At 36.2% G+C, this 13,170-nt stretch overlaps 1 protein-coding gene across 4 annotated transcripts in view; it reads left to right on the forward strand.

Annotated features, from left to right (window-relative positions):
- The window catches only part of LOC108408551 (serine/threonine-protein kinase TAO1-like), a 581,472-nt gene that overhangs the window by 35,036 nt on the left and 533,266 nt on the right, over positions 1 to 13,170 (forward strand). For 3 of the 4 annotated variants that reach the window (XM_073229189.1, XM_073229187.1, XM_073229186.1), the window contains 2 exons: positions 618 to 775; positions 4,716 to 4,869. The gene's annotated coding sequence lies outside the window, so the exon portion shown is untranslated. The remainder of the gene's footprint in view (positions 1 to 617; positions 776 to 4,715; positions 4,870 to 13,170) is intronic. The other variant, XM_073229188.1, reaches the window with a different exon arrangement.

A 13,170-nucleotide genomic window follows, 5' to 3' on the forward strand; every position in this document is an offset into this window, starting at 1 on the left:
GTCTTTTTTCCCAAAACAAGTAGCGTCTGTTCGTAGGGACAGAGCCATCAGAGACCTGACTGAGCTCACTGATTGCCTTCCCCTTGCTAACACAAGAAATACTGCAGTCAGAGGAGTGTTGAGTTCCAGTTAAATGTAGCTAAACATTCACAGGTGTTTTGGAGCTGAAACTGAGCAGTTGGTTGGAGAACCTATAGAAATTTGAAGATTTGTATGTTTCTGCTTATCACCCCACCATCTTTTTAGAACAATTCATTAAACAAAGGTCTGGATATTTTGGAGTCAATACTTTGTGTTTACCTCTCCTCTTGCTAAAGTCCCTATGACGCAATCACCAAATTCACTGGGCACATCGCAGGCCTTTTAGCTTGACTTCTCAGCAGCATTTGATAGACCTTGAAATTTCTTCCTAGATTTTGGGGCTCTTTCTTTTGTTTATCTTCTTTAACTCTTGTACCTTTTTTTCAGATTCTTCTTGCTGCCCCATAAATGGGGTGTTCTCCAGAGTTCGGTCCTTGGTTCCTTTTTTTTTTCCTATTCAGTCTCCTTGGTAGACTTTTGCAGTTTCCATTTAAAATCCATGCACTGACTCCTCCACTTGTGTGTCCCCATGTCAGCTGCTGAGCTGCAGACCTGTGTGTCCAGCAACCCTGAAGATCATATATGATAACAAGGACAGTCACAACAGCAGCAGCTACTCACTACTGAATGCTCTGGCAGACAGCTCAGTGGTTTATTGCTTCATTCCATCTATTCCTTTCAGCAACACTGTGAGGTAAATACTGTTATAATTTTCTATTTATAAATGAGGAAGCTGAGGTGAGATGCATTTAGTACCTTTCCCAAGGTCATTCAGTTAGTAGCAGAGCCTCATTTTTAATCTCAAGTATGGAGCCAAAGTTTTAAACAAGCAATTTGAATGCGCATGTTAAAATGAAATCCCTTACTTTTTTCTCACACACTCACACACACACAACCATCCTCTTCCATTATTCCCTGTTCTGCTTGAAAGGACCATATTTCATCCCTAAAGTAAAAGTATGGGATATGCACAATACCTCCCGGATATTGTGGATTACAAGAGTACTTTTATTTTTATGTCCAAAATATTTCCTTTACGTTAAATAGAGGTTTCAAACTCATGACCTTCAGGATGATGTATTGTTTGGACTACACACTCTGAGAAAGTATCTGACAAACATCTAGATTTCTTACTTTTCTTTAAAAACCTGGGCTGGCGCTTTCACATGGCCACAGTCATCTGGAGCTGTGTCGCAGCTTCCTCTCCCCTAGGCCTGACTTTTTCTCTCTTAAAAGCAGTATTAAATTCCCATTATGTAAGTATGATATCTGCTAAGTCTACTTCTCAGTAGTTTCTATCATTTTAAAATTAAAATGCTGTAAAGACTAATAATCTATAAGCTGTTTTTAAAATTTTGTTTTAAAAATCTATGTGTATGTGCCAAATTGGATTCCCCAAAATTCATATGTGAAGTCCTAATCCCCAGTACCTCAGTGTGACTGTATTTAGAGATACAGGGCCTTTAAAGAGGTGTTTAAGGTAAAAATAAAATCATTGGGATGGCCCTAATCCAATATGATTGCTGTCCTTGTAAGAAGAGGGAATTAGGACATAGGCACATTCAGAAGAAAGACCCTGTGATGGATGACACAGGGGGAGCCAGCCATCTACAGGCCAAAGTTTGAGGCCTCAGAAGAAACCAGCCCTGATGACACCTTGGTTTCGGATTTCTAGTCTCCAGATGTGTGAGGAAATAATTTCTGTCATTAAAGCCACCTAGTCTGTGGCACTTTGTTACGACAGGCATAATGAATTAATACAGTGTCTTTAAATTTTAATTCATTGAGATTTTAAGTCCTGTGTCTAGGAACTTTATCCTTAGGAAAGGGATGGATTGGCATCTGCTAAATTCCTTCTTCCCACTTTGAATTTCTTTAAGGGATTTTTAAATTTGACCTAGGAAAAGAGGGCCATCCTTACTTTTTCAGACTAGATAACACTTATGATCCACTACCTAAAGAAAGACTTTTTCCTTCCCCTTTTAAAATGATCTATTTCTGTTGAAGATACAAAGCAAAAAAAAAATCATTGAAATATAATGAATCCCCATTTATTGCATAGATTTAAACATAGTGGGTTTAATGTCTTCCAGACTTTTGTTTTGGTAGCTAGAGTACATTAAGTTCTCTTTGCAGTGGATAGCTATGCTCACTGCAGCTTCAGATTTCCAGAGGAGCTACTTACTACAGTGAGTTTATGTGCTTTACAGCTGTTCCTTTGAGGTCTGGCTGTCAGGGGAGAAAGTACTATGAACCACTAAATTTGGTCTATTCAGGTTTTCCTAGTGATACTTCAGGTTGCCATGTTGTCAACTTCAAAATACCTGTTCTCTCCACCCCTCACCTTAACTTCCCAGCATTAGTTGTAGTTGAACCAAGAAAATTATGTATGTAGAGTGGGTTAGAGACCTTGTTGGAAAAGAGCTTTTGCATTTACTGATCATGTGCTCAGATGAGACCTCTCCTGATCATCCCATATTAAATAATTTCAGACTCATTAAAGACCTTGAGAAGGTTTATCTGTATGCCTCCCTGTGACATTACCATTAACATCTCAGGTGGCTGCAAGTTAATTTTATTTTATAAATTCAGAAAGACTGAAATTCTCTTATAAAAACTCATAATTTATTTTCTGTATCTATTCTGAACTATTCATGCTACAATATTGAACTTGTTTTGTCTTGTTCTGGCCATTGTAGAGGTAGAGGATAGCTAGTCACCATGTATAATAGCTCTTACTCTTGAGCTCATTTCCTCATTTTATTAGAAGAAAGGCATTATTAAATTGCCTTTCTACCTTCTCTTTTCCAAACTGAGCTTTACTGGTTCTTTAGCCTTACAGGACTTATTTAAAATTTTTAATTACATATAAGACTTATCATTAAAGCCTCTCCATATTTTTCACAACTTTCTTTGATGGTGGATTCAGTACTGGTTGATACCATTAATATATAATGAGAAGATAGTTCCTTCACATTGTACCATAAATATAACTTTGAGTACTTTGGTTTCTTGCTTAATTTTTATTTCCCATTTAGCTAATTAAAATGCCTAACAACTAGGCAAAAGAAGATTATGTAATACTTTTCTCCATGACAAAGGATAATCAAAGCAGATAAATTGCACATAATCTTTTGACTTCACATGCATTGCTACTCAGATTCAGAGATCAGAAATATATCCTGCTGACTAGAACCAAAACGAAGAATTTTCTTTACCTTGTAGTCTTAGCATTGCCTCTAATTAACTGGATTACTGTAGACAAGTCATTTAACTTCTTTGTATATCATTTTATTCATTTATGAAAATGAGGAGTGCGTAGCTCAAGATTACATGACTTCTAAGTTATCTTCCAGCTCAGAAATTGTGCTGTGTACTCTACTAATGATAACAACAGTCAGTAAGTTATTAGTTTTAGTGGTAAGTATATTTGGAATCTAATAAGATTGATTCATTTGAAATATATTAAGTACTACTTCTAATGTGTCAGGTGCTGGCAACACTGATACATCAGACACCTTTGAAAGACCTTAGAATTTATTACAGGAAAGAGACATAGAATATAAAAATAAATCCAGTTAATATTATTGGTGCTATGGTAGGAGCGTGGCTGAGGCCTGCTGGGGCCTGAGGGAGAGGTTGGTGAATTTTTTTTGATGGCAGGAGCACCAGGAAAAGGCCAGTGATTCAGTGAGCCTGTTATGAAGTCCTGCAGAAGAGCAGTTACAGTGAAGTGGTGAGGCCAGCAGCGTCACTAGTGGCAAAAGTTTGAGGATAAGGAAGTAGCAGTAGTGGATACAGATATTTTTTTTTCAAAGGAGCTGGACTGTAAGGAGAAAATAACTGAGGGGATTATAAGAGGCTGATTTTAAATATGGAAGTAAAGGGCAAAATTAAACATTTTACGGGGTAAGAGCCTCTAGAGAGGAAAAGAGTGTTCTGAAAATGAAGATGAAATTAAGAATGAACTTAAAAACCTGGTTGAGGGTGGACAGAAAAACACAAAGATGGATAGATATGTGATAAAACAGCAAAACATTATTGTGGCATCAAGGAGATAGATGAATGGTAAAATACGATTCTTTCAACTCTTCTACATGTTTCATTTTATAATAAAATATTGATAGGAAGAAAAGGAATATGAGCTGAGTTTAATCTTGAACGTAATAGGGGACACTTGTTCCTTCTTGTGGCAGCAGATGGTAAAGCTCAAGATTCAAGTCAACCTCTTGTGAAATAAGAGCCACTCTCAACCTGCCAGAGAAGAGGAGCATGTTGAGAGACAGATGGGGACAGGAGAGGGACTGCTGGGTAAAGAGCAGAAGCCACAATGCTCAGGTTAGAGGACACGGAATTGTGCTGGCGTGAGATTTTCCCCCCGTAATTGCCAGGAGACAGCAAATTAGGAGGACCTTGAAGAGTGGCTTAAGAAATTGATGAGTAGATGGGGTGAATGATTCCCTCCACTCTTTCCCAACAGTTTGTTCTGCAACTAGTCCCAACCTCTCTTGTTCACTGTGGCGAGTTTGTGTTTTCTACCTCATGGTATTTTCATTTGAATGAATTGAGATAAAAATAATGTTACAAAACTATTCATTAACACTTAACTAAGATAATTTTATTATCTTCCTCAGGTAAAAGAAGAACGTCCAGAAAAAATACCAGATCTAAAATTGTTAGTGGAGAATAAATTTTTGGCTTTACAGAGTAAGAATTCAGATGCAGACTTCCAAAACAATGAAAAATTTGTACAATTTAAACAACAGCTGAAAGAACTGAAGAATCAGTGTAAGTCAGCATGCTTTGCTTTGCTTTGGCTCTTTGAAATTAGGGAACTGATCTGAAAAACAATCTCAGCTGATTTAAAAATGTTTGCTTATCTGCTTGGCTTTGATCCTCTTTCTAAATTGCTTTTTATTGTTGTTGCAATTCTGTATTTTGTTTAACTTTTGTTTCAAATCAGCCTGTGTGTTTCTGAAAGCCAACAGTTTCCACAAAGTGCTAGGAAAATACCCCAGTAGCTAGAGAAAGTTACAATACATTACCTCACCACTGGGGAGGGGAGTTGGGAACTACCTAATTGAAATAGCAGCAGTGTTTTCCAGATGTTAAACTACTGTGCCATGCTTTCAAACAACCACATTTTGATTATAGTTTTGCTGCTTTGGAGTAGCATGTTTTCTCAGACTATTTTTTCCTTCTCAAATATGGCCCTAAACCCTCTTGATCCCTTCTGTCTTTGTAACAGCACAAATTCCATGTGATTTTTAAATCTGTTGCCTTCCCAACAAACTTTATTATAACCATGGTTTTAAATGCACATAATTTTGATTTAAAAATGAGAGTGGAAAAAATTGTTATGTAAAAACATTTTCATAGGCAGTATTTTACAGTAGATACAGAAATGTATCTTTTCCACACAAGGAAATCCATCCATCCTTTTCTTTTTTTCATATAATCCACATAACAGTTTAATATAATTTGATTGTTCTTGCATTAACATCAATTGTGGTTATTTCTTGTGCTGTTTTATTCCTTAAAGAATCCAATAGTAAAGGAAATAACTTTTTTTAAACTTCTTTTCACATCTCCTTCATGTGCAAACACATGGAATAAGAATGTTGTATGATATGGTATATAAATTTACTTCATGTCCTTATTTGTAGTTATGTAAGGATTCATATTTTGAAATAGGCTTTCTTTTAAATATAAGCATCTTCTTTAAATTGATGCTGAGATCTCCAAAAATGACTGAGGAAGCAGCTTTACTTTTGTCTATTTTACAAGTAACTTAAGTTTCACAATTTGGAATGTTTTGCAATCATAGTGAGACTTTCGCTTTTACTGTAGATTTAAACAGTAAGCATTTTCCCCCACATCTTGTCTGTTTTCTGTTTTTCACTGAACATCACAGCTACCAAAATCCTTCTAGTATAATAGGCACTGTTCCCCCAAACAGGTAATCACCTCCCCAATAGGAAATAATGATCTGCTAGTGTCTTTCTGATCTTAATGATGCTAGTGAATTTCAGTTTTGGTGTTGGTCAGAAGAGCCAGATGTACTTTATTTTTCTACTTGGAGCCAGTAATCACAAATTATTATGCAGATTTAGCATCTGATCATAGTTCTTGGTTTTTTAGACATTTTATAAGACAGAATAAAGGATAAATGCCCCAAAATATAAGTCTTTTCCTTCTTTGTTATTGTTTACAAAGTTAATATTCCAAAAAAGAAAACTATGAAGATTTTTACAATTGTATACTCATGAGAAGCACTTTCTAAGTAAGAATATATTATTCAGTAAGATGATAAAGGTTGGAATCGTGATTATTGTCGCCTTAATTCTCCCTAAAATGGAGCGGAGTTCCCCCAGGCCAGCAGTATCATTTGGATAGACAGTTAAATGATATGACAAAATCGATTTATATTGAAAGAAATGCTCCCTTATGTAAGGTTCCCTGTGTGACAAACACTGGAATCAAGATAACTTTCCCTTTTATTTCTCCTAAAATATTCTTTAGCAAAGGTTTTAAATCTCAAATGACAGAACAAGCAAAATATTAATACTCTTAAAATGCTAAGATATGTATAATTTACTTGCAAAATGTAATTTTTAGTGCATTATTATTAGCACTAAGTTTGCACCATGTCTAGTGGATTTTAATTCTTTGGATACAGTGTTTATGTTAGGATGCCGATTAGCTCCCACAATTTTTGTGGAGCCATGTCAGAAGCACTTTAATTTATAAAGTGAATCTGTTTTGAGATATGTTCTGATGGCAAAGAATTATAATAGTAATTTTTTTTTTTAAGATTAGAAAATACAAGCCAGGGAGAGATACTTGCTTCAAGTTGCCTATTTTGGCAAAGTAGAGGCTGAAGCATTTTTATGGTCTGCATGTATCTGAAAGGTTCTTTGATGAAAATAATCATAATGTTCTCACCAAATTTATTATACAAGAACATAAATTGCATGGGATTAAGTTTTACCAAATCAGGATCTAATCAAAGAATGCCAGGAAGCTCTTAGGTGAGTTGAAGTCAAGGTAGAGATTGAAATCAGGCGGTCTGCCTAGTGGGTCAGCCTGAGGAAGTACCCTGCATATGGCCTGAGAACACTGTGCAGCAGGAGTAAGTCAGCCCAGCTTCATCTGCAGCGGGTACTTTCTGCAGCAGGTTCTCAAACTGGTCTCAAGATCCCTTTATATTCTCAAAATCTACTGGGGTCTCTTAGAGACCTTTTGTTTGCATGGGTTATAAGCTATTGACATTTATTATAATTAAAAATCAAAACTGAAGCATTTAAAAAATATTAATCCATTTTAAAAATCAATAAGAAACCCATTACAGGTTAACATAAAGAAATGTAACTGTATTTTCCAAACAAAGAAAAATCAGTGAGGAGTGCCATTGTTTTACAGTTTTGCAAATCTCTTCAGTTTCTGGCTTAACAGAAGACAGCCAGATCCTCATATTTGCTTCTCTACTCAGTCCGTGTGGTCCATTGTTTTGTTTGAGGCATACAAAGAAAATCTGGCCTACACATAGGTAGCTGGACTTGCTGACAGGATCTTGCAGGCCACCCAAAGTTCATACTTTGAGAGTCACAGATCTGGGCCTGTGGGCCAAGTCCATCCTGCCTCATGCTTTTCTGTGGCCCACAAGCTATGAAGGGATTTTTACAATTTTAAATTGTTGAGGAAAAAGTCAAGAGAAGAAAAATATTTTGTGAGATGTGAAAATTATATAAAATTCAGATTTCAGTGTCCATAAATAAAGTTTTCTTAGAATATAGACTCAGCTCATTTGTTTATATTTTGTCTATGATTGCTTTCACTATAAAGGCAGTCAAGTTGGTGCATCAGAGACCAGCTGGCCTGAAAGCTTATAATAATTATTCTCTGGCTTTTTACAGGAAAAGTGTACTGAACTTTCGTCCAAGCCATAATCAGAAACAAGGGGAGTTGTTTTTTCTTTTAACTTTAGATTTTTCCATACATATCATATATTAATCTCAGATACATTCAGAACACTTTGAGTGCCTACTGTGTATTAATCACTGCAGTTGGTGCTCTGAGATGAATAAAAGGCAGAGTCCCTGTACTTGGGAGAAGATGATACATACAAACATGAAATAATATGAGAAACATTGATGACAAATATCAAATCAGAAGCAAAGAAAAAAAATGCCAGAAACAAATGTTACATAGTGTGGACCTAAATGAAGAGAGTTAAAATAGGAATGCAGGACTTTTATGTGTGGCTAATATATTGGTTGAGACTGTGTGGAGCTGTATATTCAAAAAGATTCTGAGACTGGGTTCAGGCCTAGCAGAAAAGAGTATGCTTGGAGCATTATAGTAGAGAAGAGAAGGGGCAGTACAAATATCTGGTATCTACCATCCCCAAAATACAAACATAATAGATACTCTACTACTCTTTTTAAAGATATGGTTACTCTAAAAGTAACATAATTTAGTTGTGCACATTAATTTCCGTTAGTAGTTTTATATGCCTTGTGGATATTGCCAGGCACTCTATCCAACTTCTTTGGACCATTTGCTAATATCTGGTCTAAATCATAATAAAAAACAAGAGCCATTTTTTGTTTTTGTTTTAACTATAGGTTTTTCTATAAATACCATACCTGGGGGACTCAGTATCCTGTACATTAGAGATATATTGTCTGCCCCAACTTTCTCAGATTAACCAAGAGTAAGTGGGATAGTGAATCTTTGCAAACTTTAAAAGCTTACTTTAGATTTAATTATTATTGAGAAGGAACCTGTGCAGTATAGTGGACAGTATGTGAGCTTAACCACCAGATCTGAGTTTGAGTCACTTAATATGTAGTCTGGTCTCTATATGCATGCCACTGTTTTTCTTAGTTCTTATTCTTGGAGTTATACAAATCAAGATTGAATGAAGATAATTCTTAGAATTGGTGGCAGTGATAACTGAGTTAGGGAGTAATTTCAGGGAAAAGAATTCTGGCAATCATGTTCTTACTAACCCAAGTTGTGAAACCAATTATATGATTTGGTTTAAGTTGTATATAACCAGACTTCTTTAGATGAAATTATTTTAATTTCTTTAAACAATATGTTTAGGTAATTTTCTCTCTTCCTTACCTCTTTTACTCAAACTGTCTCCACTATTATAACCCATGGTTTCCTGCAATTTTAACATCAGGAGAACTTAATTAGAATGTAGGGGTACTTCTGTGTAGATATTTCCTCAAGTCATCAAGCAGTTTTCTGGTGTGCTTTATTCATGTACCTATGACATATCTAGTGGGCATCAGAAGTTTTACTGTAGGTCAGCAAGGCAAAAATTGGGGGCATTAGACAATAATTTGATATTTAGAAGCCTTCAAAATACAAGGTCTTGGCTTTGTGGTCAAAAACAGAATTGACTGTGTGAATCTAAGTATTAAAATAATCTGATTTTGGTACATTTAAATGCAAAAAAAATGAGAGCATTTCTGATTTTAATGCAGATTTCTTAATCTGAAGATGTTCACCACAGATTTAGACAGTATATTTAGGTCATATATGAGATATGCAGCATATAAGATATGGAGATAATGGAATCCATGAGTGAAACTTAAAAATTATTTTCGGTGACAGACATAGGAATTTACTATTGTAATCATAATTATTATATGGACTCACAGATTAACTTTGTATCTTCATTGTAAGCATACCCAATCTAGATCTCAAAACTGGTAAAATAGGGCGTGGCCATTCACATGACAAAAGATTCACTCAGGATGCCATTAAATAGTGAGGTCCTCAGGAACATTAGAATACCCTCATGTCACTACTCCTAGTGGGCTGCTTTTCCCTTTCCTTCAGCATCTGCTCAAACCATCGTGTAGTTCCAGGAAGTTAGGGGCTTTTACGTTTTGCTTACTGCTGTGTTCCTTAAACTCCAGCGTGAAGTCTACACGCACAGTATGTAAAGCACAGGCCCTTGATTGGAAGGAGAATCTTGAGGGAAACCACCATACACTTGTGAGCTTTTGCCCTAAGTAGGGAGACACCTGCCCCCTTGCCTGTCTGTTGTGGCTGTGAGTGGGTGTGGTTCTTTTGTCAGGCTTTCAGGTTCTTTTGGAAAATGCAAAGAGCTAGGTGATTATGTTTCCATTACTAGGTTTTTTTAAAACACTGTGAACAAAGCTATTAATTTGTGACCTGTGGCTTCCCCATCTCATAATACCATTTTTCGGTGACTTGGTTGGCACTCAGAAGGACATCAGCATTAATTTGGCCAACTGACAGAAAAGTACAATTTCTTCAGAGAAAATGGTGGCTTTGTTTTCAAGATACTCCAAACTAAGGCCAGAATGTGCATGAAATGTCATTTGAGAAAATATATAGTAGAAGCTTAGTGGGTGCTGTTGAAAGAGATGGAGATGTTATGGAGACAGGACAGGTCTGCGAGCTCCTGGCCCACATGAAGGTAAGCAGGGGGCCACAGGGAAGATTAGCTCCTTTGAAGGCTGGAAAGGCATGTGTGAGTTTTGAAACCTACAAGGAAAGAAATGAGAAAGAAACACAAGTGGTGCCAAGAGGGAAAATGTTTGGCTATGCCTAAAAATATTTTGAGTGCATTTAAACTGGGCAAAGTGATGACTAAACTGACTTAATCCTGATACTCCTCAACACATAAATCTCTTTGTCATAAGGTAACTGTCTATCCAAACAGTGTGTTCCTTGGCCTGCAATTAATGAAAGCCCAAAACACTTTATGGCTGGAATAATTTCTTCTTCATCTCTGTGTTCCTTTTATTCTACACATAATCAGGACTAAGTTAACATTTATAGAACAGAATTACTCAACTAGAAAAAGAGGGTTAGAACCTAGTTAAGGCAGTCTGATGATAGAACTCCTTTCCCTTCAATAATATATTATCAGTAAAGAAGAGAATAAGGGGGAAAGAAAATTAGGATTAGGATCTAAAATCAGCAAAAGTTAACAATTTATCTTTGAAAAATCAATTTGTCTTTGAAAAACAGTTACCTTTGAAAAATCCCTGCATTGCTCAAAAAAGTCAACATACATGATTTTGTGTATATAACCTTTTACTTTTTGGTGCAAATGTGTAGCATATGTAGTAAGATACAGTTTTTAATGCCCTAGTATCATTATGCCCAGGAATTAAGTGAATGTGGCTCACTCTAAGTGTGACTGCTAGGAACATTTAAGCAACTTTATAAAAACTTAAGTGTGCTGGCTCTCCTGTGGACAGTTTTATCATCTCTGTGACCCTCAGTTGAACTTCATTTCTTTCCTGATGATGTTGGTAAACCCATCACCGTTCACTTGCTGGATGACCGTGAATTGTTGGTAAATGCTAAAAATCGTAAATTGCACAGTAGAGATTGAGATTGACTTTTTCAGGCTGGATTATATCCCTGGCCTGGGGTCTCATGCTCACTGAGTGAGATTTCTGCCTTATGCAGATTTTTTATTTTTTTGGTGTTTCTTAATACCCAGCTGCTTTCTTTCTGTTTTCCCCACCATGAAGTTTCTCTTCCCATACATGTTTACTCATCAGTGAAGCTAAATGGTACCATTCCCATCTTAGTGATGAAGTAGGTTCAGAGAGGTTAGGTGACATTCCCAAGGTTACAAAGCTAATAAACAGTGGAACTAAAGGATAGAAGATACCAGGGATAGAGCAGGAGCATTAGGGAGAGCTATCTTCTTTCTTCTGTTTCATAAAGTTACTTTCCAGGAATTCTCACATTTTAAGGCAAAGTTAGAGTACCAAGTAAGTAATAAGTGAAGAAGAAAAGAAAACAAAGATTAATTCAAATTAGATTGATCTTATAGTGGAGTTTCAAGGCATGAAGTGATCAAGGAGTTTATGAGTGAGAACTTAGCTTTTCCGCATGCCTTTTATATTAAGCAGTAGAGACCCCATCTCTTCTGCCTTCCTCTAAAGTTTGCCCTGGTTCTTTTGAAAATAGTAATAATAAAAGTAATAGCCAGGTTTTGTATAGTACCTACTATATATGATACTTAATAAGTGTTTGTTGAACTAAAACTATGGACATACAACCCTACAGGATAACTATACCCATTTTATGGATTAGGAAATATGCAAAGAGAGGTAATATAATTTCCCTAAAATCATAAGTGCTGAAATTCAGACTTAAGTTTGGGTGACACCAAAGCTCATATTCTTTCTTCTATATAGTAAAGCACAACTCAAGAAAGGACTACCATGTGGCTTTCTTTTCTCTCAGTTCAAGCATTTTATTCATCTCTTGAAAAATTAGTTTGTCATAGGACTCCTGAGAGTAAATAATTTGTTTGGGTCTCCCAGATCCTAGGTCTGCATTGATTTGGGGAATCTGCTTCATCTAGCTGAGAGAGAATCTCTTTGCTTTTTGGAATCTGAATCATTTCCATTTAGAGATCAGGGAGTAGGAATCATATCAGACATAATAGTGTATTTAGGTGTGCTTCCTATTGGCTTCCAAGTAGTTCCTAGAGAAACATTAGTTGAAATGAGGCTCATAAAAGGTAAGTGGTTTGCTCAAGGTCACAAAGAAAGTTATAGAGTGAGATTCAAAAATGGTCTTCCTTTACCAGATACCATGGTCTTGGCAGTGCATTCAGTAAATAGTACCTAAGAATGTCATTTCCAGTGTGAACTGTTGCTATGTTATGGCAAAGAAGAGTAGAATATTTATTACACTAAAGTTTAGAACAAATTCCATGAAATTTATTTCAAGCATAACAGCAATAATCCCACACGCATACCTCATCTCTCTTAATCCTTGCAACATCCACGTGCAGGAGAAGGATGCATGGAAAGTGCAGCTTCTGTTTTTAGCAGACTGGATCCTGGAGGTGACATATCTACCCAGTGTCTCACAGTCTGGAGGTCCTAAGGATAACAAATGTGTTCCCAAGGAAAAGGGAAGCTTTAGAATGAGAGATGGCTATAATTAAAGTTATTAGGAAAGAAAGGTTCAGTTATCAAGGAAGAAATGAGTCAGCAGCAAGTTTAAACACAAACTGAACTATGGGTGTTTCTCTCATGGTAGCTTATTTTGAGAGAGTATGATGCC

The sequence above is a fragment of the Manis javanica genome, chromosome 2, assembly GCF_040802235.1.
Source record: "Manis javanica isolate MJ-LG chromosome 2, MJ_LKY, whole genome shotgun sequence".
NCBI lineage: Eukaryota > Metazoa > Chordata > Mammalia > Pholidota > Manidae > Manis > Manis javanica.